Here is a 7,500-nt window from a genome sequence, read left to right as displayed (position 1 = left end):
GAACTTTTGGAGATATCGCGTGAACAAACAAAACAAAAAATTCCACCAAAATTTATTGGATTGTTCCTTGGGCCATACCCTACCCCTCCAAAAAATTTCAGCATATCCGTTCTTAACTTTTTGAGTAATCCTGCTAACAGACAAACAAAAACAAACCAACGCTGGCAAAAACATGACCCCCTTGGCGAAGGTAACAGAGGCTGCATCGATACACTAGGGACAGGCGAGGAACCGTGGCTTATGGCTGGCATGACAGGCCTTCTATTTTTGGCGATATATTTAACATCTTCAGCAGCTATCACAGGTGCCACATATGTCTCGCCACACTCCATCAGCAAGACAGGCGTACCCCGTAACGAAAACATCTTGAGACATCAAATATAGACCATGTACTACGCTGGGTGGTAACCATATAACTGGGGTTTCTGGCGGGGTTATGTATCCCTCAGATTCCACTATCCAGAATCACTTAATCATGGCAAACATAGACAATAAATAAAATCAATAAATGAAGGCGTCACAGTACTGAATGCATCATGACTTGTTTCAGACTACGATGTATGGTGACCAGCAGTTGATATTTAGGTATTTCAAACTAAGGATATTTTGGGGTGTGCTCTGTTTACAATTGGAATGAATAACTAACCAGGTTGTGTTACGTACCCTTACACACACACACACACACACACACACACACACACACACACACACACACACACACACACAGCCTGTATTAAAAGCGTAACAAATGTGTGTGTGTGTGTGTGTGTGTGTGTGTGTGTGTGTTGAAAGAGAGAGAGAGAGAGAGAGAGAGAGAGAGCTGTGTGTGTGTGTGTGTGTGTGTGTATGTGTGTGTGTAAAACACCAAACAAACCCGCTAAAACCTTCAATAATCATCAAAAGCTTAAATGATACAGTGAGGATATACTGGCATTCGTCCACGTCTGTTTGTTTATATTTCAAAATACTCTTTGTTTTGCTCTGGATTGACTTAACGCAGCTCCACACAACCAAACCGTAACTCTCAGTCCTTCATTTATGCAACAGGTCAACTCTGGAACTGTCTACCTCTGTCTCTATTTCCTACTTCCTATGACCTCCAGTCTTTCAAACGCAGTGTGTCCAGGCATCTCTACATGAGCGGATCTTGAATTTGGCTCTCTTTTGTGTTGTGTTTGTTTCTTTTTTGGAAGGAACGTTAATGCGAGCTCAGCCTTTGTTTCCTTCTTCCTCGCATAAAAAAAACTCCAATCCTGAGTTATCTAAAGCCAGTCTAACCCTAACCAACCCACAGCCCACACTAACATCAACTAACAATATGACAGTGATGCGAGGATTCCGGTGGCTTGAATGATGAGGGAGTGCGAGTGTGGCCCTTTCAATTGGGGAAAAGTTTGGTTAGTCTTGTTCTATCATGTTTTTTTCTTGCTCTTTGGACCCCCCCCTCCCCCTCCCCCACCCCCAACAGTGCGAAAAGAGGTCTGGATGATGATGATGATGATGATGATGAGGAGGAGGAGGAGGAGGAGGAGGAAGATAATAATAATAATAATAATAATAATGATGATGATGATGATGATGATGATATAACCGATCCAACTTAGCATAATACATAACCTAACCTAACCAAATGATTCAAGATGCAAGACTGAGATGAAACGTTAGATGGTTTTAGAACGATCTGTTAGGAAGGAAGAAAGGGTAGTGTTAGAGACGCAGGGTTAGATTAGTAAGGAGAGTGATAGTAGTGTTAGAAATGTAGTGGTAGAGAGAGAGAGAGAGAGAGAGAGAGAACTGTTAGGCGGGGTGTTAGAAAGTGTTAGGAGGAAGGGTGGAATGTTAGATGAATTAGGACGTGGGGAACTTTGTTAGGAGTGAAGGAAGGGTAGTGTTAGAGTGTGTAGAGAAGAGGGGGAGCGTTAGATGGGTTTAGAGCGGTGTTAGGAAGGTGGTGTTAGATGTAGAAGAAGGTTGAGACTGGGTATTATATGACTTAGGAAGGACATAGAGAGGTGTGGTGAGCTGTTAGAGAGAGAGAGAGAGAGAGAGAGAGAGAGAGAGAGAGAGAGAGAGAGAGAGCAGTGTTGGAGGTTGTGGTGAGGGTGAAGTGATGTGGTAGGGGTGGAGGAGTGATGTGGTGTGGGTGGAGGTGAGGGTGGAGGAGTGATGTGGTGTGGGTGGAGGTGGGGGAGTGATGTGGTGTGGATGGAGGTGGGGGAGTGATGTGGTGTGGGTGGAGGTGGGGGTGGAGGAATGATGTGATGTGGGTGGAGGTGGGGGTGAAGGAGTGATGTGGTGTGGGTGGAGGTGAGAGTGGATGAGTGATGCGGTGTGGGTGGAGGTGGGGGTGGAAGAATGATGTGGTGTGGGTGGAGGACTGGTGTGGTGTGGGTGGAGGTGTGATGTGGTGTGGGTGGAGGAGTGATGTTGTGTGGGTGGAGGAGTGATGTTGTGTGGGTGGAGGTGTGGGTGGAGGTGTGGGTGGAGGGGGGGGATATGGGAAGAGCAGAGCAGCTTTACTCCTGCGGCGCTGAGGTGGCTGGCCCCGCCCTGTCCTGTCCTGCCCCACCCCACCCTGTCCTGCTTCACCCCACCCTGCCCCACACAGCCCCGCCACACCTCTCCCCGCACCACCGCACACTGCCCGGCCTACCCCATCTTTCCCTACCTTACCCCTCCCTAGCCCACCCCTACCCTACCACATCGCCTCCTCCCTATTCTTCTCTTCATTCTCCCCTCTCCCTCATACTACCACCCCTTCTTACCTCCCCACACCCCATCACTCTACCGTGTCCTACAGTGTTCTACCGTGTCCTACCATGTCCTGCCGTGTCCTACCATGTCCCACCGTATCCTACCGTGTCCTACCATGTCCCACCGTATCCTACCGTGTCCTACCATGTCCTGCTGTGTCCTACCATGTCCTGCTGTGTCCTACCATTTCCTGCTGTGTCCTACCATGTCCTACCGTGTCCCGCCGTGTCCTACCATGTCCTACCGTGTCCCGCCGTGTCCTACCATGTCCTGCCGTGTCCTACCGTATCCTGCTGTGTCCTACCCCACTAGTTATATTCCCTGCCTTACACCCCTATATTATCCTCACCCCATCTCCCCACACCCCACCCTACCTCCCCACCCCATACTGCACCCCCTCCCACCCCACCCCACCCTACCCCACCCCACCCCACCCAACACCACCCCACACCATACTGCACCCCCTCCCCACCACACCCCAAACCTTACTGCACCCCCTCCCCACCCCACCCCACCCCACCCCTCTGTTCACCCCACCTCTCCTTCCCTTTCCTTATTCTGTTCCACCCCACCCAACCCCACCGTCTCTCCCCCCTCCACTCTCCCCCTCCCTCCACCCTCCACTCGACCTACCCCCCCTCTCCCTCTCTCTCTCTCTTCCCACCCCTACCCCCATTCCACTCTCCCCTCCCCCCTCCCCCACCCCATCCCATCCTTCCATATCATAACTGCTGACTAAAGTTAACTCTCTCTCTCTCAGACATTATTAGCACCACAAAGAGAGAGAGAGAGAGAGAGAGAGAGAGAGAGAGAGAACTGATAAAAAGGTCAAGGGTGAAAGGCAAAAATATACGTGTAGTTGTGGTAATTGTGGTAGTTGTGGTAGGTGTGGTAGGTATAGTAATTGTGGTGGTTGTGGTAGGTGTGGTGGTTGTGGTAACTGTGGTAGGTGTGGTAATTGTGGTAGGTGTGGTAGTTGTGGTAGGTGTGGTAGTTGTGGTAGGTGTGGTAATTGTGGTAGGTGTGGTACTTGTAGGTGTGGCAATTGTGGTAGGTGTGGTAATTGTGGTAGATGTGGTAGTTGTGGTAATTGTGGTAGGTGTGGTAATTGTGGTAATTGTGGCAGGTGTGGTAATTGTGGTAGATGTGGTAACTGTGGTAGGTGTGATAGTAGTGGTAACTGTGGTAGTTGTGGTAATTGTGGTAATTGTGGTAATTGTGGTAGGTGTGGTAATTGTGGTAGGTGTGGTAATTGTGGTCGGTGTGGTAGTTGTGGTAGGTGTGGTAATTGTGGTAGTTGTGGTAGGTGTGGTAATTGTGGTTGGTGTGGTAATTGTGGTAACTGTGGTAGATGTGGTAGGTGTGGTAATTGTGGTAACTGTGGTAGATGTGGTACGTGTGGTAATTGTGGTAGGTGTGGTAATTGTGGTAGGTGTGGTAATTGTGGTAGGTGTGGTAATTGTGGTAGGTGTGGTAATTGTGGAAGTTGTGGTAATTGTAGTAGGAGTGGTAATTGTGGTAGGTGTGGTAAGTGGTAACTCTTGCTTTCTCTTTCCCACGTGTTATAGAGAATGACGTGTCTCTATTCTTACCCTTATCTCTCTCTCTCTCTCTCTCTTTCTCTCTTCCAGTATATCTAGAATTACGTCTTATCTTCCCACTCCTTCAGTCTTCTTTCCTCCTCCTTCCCTCCTTCCTCAGTCTCTTCCTTCATTCTCTCCTTCCCTCCTGCCTTATTTCCCCACCTTCCTTTCCTCTCTCTTCGCAAAATGTTATCAACAGGACATCTAAAGTAAAACTGCAACTTTATTTAGCATTAGTAAAGCCACATCTGGACACCGCCCTGCAGTTTTCGTGTCCTTACTCTAGAATGGACATAAATTCCTTAGAAAATGTCCAGAGAAGAATGACAAAAATGATACATGACGTCCGGAACCTGTCATATGAAGAAAGACTGAAAAGACTAAGTCTGCGTTCGCTAGAGAGGCGTAGAGTAAGGGGAGACTTATTTGAGGTGTTTAAGTGGATGAAGGGTATAAATAAGGGAGATATTAGCAAGGTACTTAAAGTGAGCATACAGGAAAGAACTAGAAATAATGGTTTCAAACTAGAAAAATTCCGTTTCAGTAAGGAAATAGGTAGAAATTGGTTTGGTAATAGAGTAGTAGATGAATGGAATAAGCTACCTAGTAAAGTAGTTGCTGCCTCTTCCATTGAGAGTTTCAAGCATAGGCTAGATAAGCATATGACAAATAAGGGGTGGATATAGAAAAAAGAAAATCTTATAACCAATACTAATCCATAATTTTTCCTTTTCAGGTTACACTATGATAGTCTTTATTCTCCTTTCACACTTTCCTGTAAAATGTCCACGCCAGTTTTTCTATACGGCGTGGTGTTCTTTCTGACTTTTTCCTGCCGGCTTCGGCTGGAGGGTTTGGAGGGCGGGGGAGAGCCTTCTTCTTCGCTATCCTTATCTCATTCTAGTAGTTCAGTTACTCTTCTAGGAGCTGCCTAGCATGGGCCAACCGGCCTACTGCAGTTCTCCTCTCTTCTTATGTTCGTATATCTAGAATTACGTCTTATCTTCCCTCTCCTCCTTCACTCTTCTTTCCTCCTCCCTCCCTCCTTCCCCAATCTCTTCCATTACTCTCCATCTACCTCCTTTATTATTTCCTGTTCTTCTTCTTTCTCTCTCTAGTGCATCACGAAGAAGCATGAAAGGGAAGCAGAACAAAAATTGGGGTGAAAGGCTGGGCGATGCTGCAAACAGGATTAACACCGGGATTAGTGGGTATTTACAAGGCTTATCCCTGGCCTCAAGTTGGTGACAGAAGCACTAATCCTGCCATGGTCAAATATGTGTCACTACGATTTGGCAACACAAAGCACCGGCGCGCTGTTAAGACGGGACGAGGACTGAGACAGGGAAAATAAATTAATCTTTCTGCCCTTTGATAAATCCCTCCAGCCTAATGTAGAGGTATCGTGCCCCTATTGAGCTCCCTGCTACTAGAGCCACATCTCACACGACGCTGCTAAATATAGCCTAAATCCCCAGCCACATATGTACGAAAGAAGCCTGTCATAGTTCTCATTTAACCTGCCAGACACACCTGATGAAAGCATTGCATAAGCCACAGCAAGCCTGAAGCCAGTGACATCCCTCTAAGTCCACAGCAACATCACAGCAATATCCCCAGTGTTGCTCGTGCAGTTCCTGAAGGCAGTGTTACTCAAGGGTCGCGCCCCGGAGAGACGAGCCCTCTCAGTACCAGCGCCCTTCCTCCCCTCAGCCTAACCCCTCTCACGTTCCTCAAACACATCCCTCCAGGTCTGCCCAATTCTCTAGCACATCACCTTCATCAGCACTCGTTATAGTACTGCCACGCTCCTAGGAATGAGCAGGCACCCAGGATGTCACTGCAGAGGCGACTGGGTGTGTGCCTAGGTCAGGGAGGCAATATGGTGTGACGCCTATACAACACATGGCCATCGTCACTCACCATCTGAAGTTGAACCGTGTGGGAGGTGCCTGCAATCACCCTACTATGGCGAGAGTTGCAGTGATCACGTCTGCCTTGCCCAGTCCCCTTTGTTTCCTTCCAGCAATGCAAGGTAGTGCAGGGTGCCTCGTAGCCTACACCCCGTCTCTGGCACATATACAGGGTGACTCGTCTATTGCACTGCCCTTGACATATGATGCAGGTTTCAGGAAAGGCTCAGTTAATTTTCCTAATGTCTACCCTGCATGAATAAAAAACAAAGAGTAACTGTTAATCATTAGTTTATAAAAAGCAAAGATATCCCGTCCTGGGCTGCATTATTTTAAAAAGCCTTAGCACTCCCACACCTGCAGACTGAGCCGTTCCTGAAAAAAAATATAAGCGTGTGTAATTCATGAACCACTCTGTATTGATGTGGTGATTTTTATACACCGATCTGGGAACTCCTAAACTCCTCACCACGCTGTATGATTATTGTGCTTACTCTTGCCCACAACACCAACAACAATAACAAAACTCCTGTACCCTATTTAGCACCTGTTTAAAACCTGCTACGTACCCTTTAATAATTTACATATAATTTTCCCTTTTCAAGTTGCTTTTTACGTATAAGGCAAATTTACCCCTTTTTTCCCCCAGTTTAGAGTAATAATTAAATGGCTAATGTTGTGGTATTTTGGCACCCATCACTGACATACGGAGGGTTTAAAGTCCAGGGTGTAAAGTTCTGGGTTTAAAGTGCTAGGTTTAAAGTGCTGGGTTTAAAGTACTAGGTTTAAAGTCCTGGGATTAAAGTGCTGGGTTTAAAGTTCTGGGTTTAAAGTTCCGGGTTTAAAGTTCTGGGTTTAAAGTCCCGGGTTTAAAGTACTGGGTTTAAAGTTCTGGGTTTAAAGTTCTGGGTGTCAAGTCCTGGGTGTCAAGTTCTGGGTTTCAAGTTCTGGGTTTCAAGTTCTGGGTTTCAAGTGCTGGGTTTAAAGTCCTGGGTTTAAAGTCCTGGGTTTAAAGTCCTGGGTTTAAAGACCGTGATTGGCTCAAGGTAAGGCCTAGAAAGTGTTGTCTTGTGTTTCTATTTAACCTGTGTTGCGTAAATGTTATAGTCTGCCTTACATTTTCTTTCGCGTTTTCTTTCCGTTCTTCCTTCTTTTCCTTCCGTCTCTCTTTCCTTCTTCCTTGTTTGCCTTCCATCTCTTTCCTTCTTCCCTCTTTTCCTCCCTTTCCTTTTCCTTCTATGCCTTCTTCC

The sequence above is a fragment of the Coenobita brevimanus genome, chromosome 69, assembly GCF_032717465.1.
Source record: "Coenobita brevimanus isolate Jiangsu-jjx chromosome 69, ASM3271746v2, whole genome shotgun sequence".
In the NCBI taxonomy this organism is placed as follows: Eukaryota; Metazoa; Arthropoda; class Malacostraca; order Decapoda; family Coenobitidae; genus Coenobita; species Coenobita brevimanus.
This window is presented reverse-complemented; position numbering follows the sequence as displayed.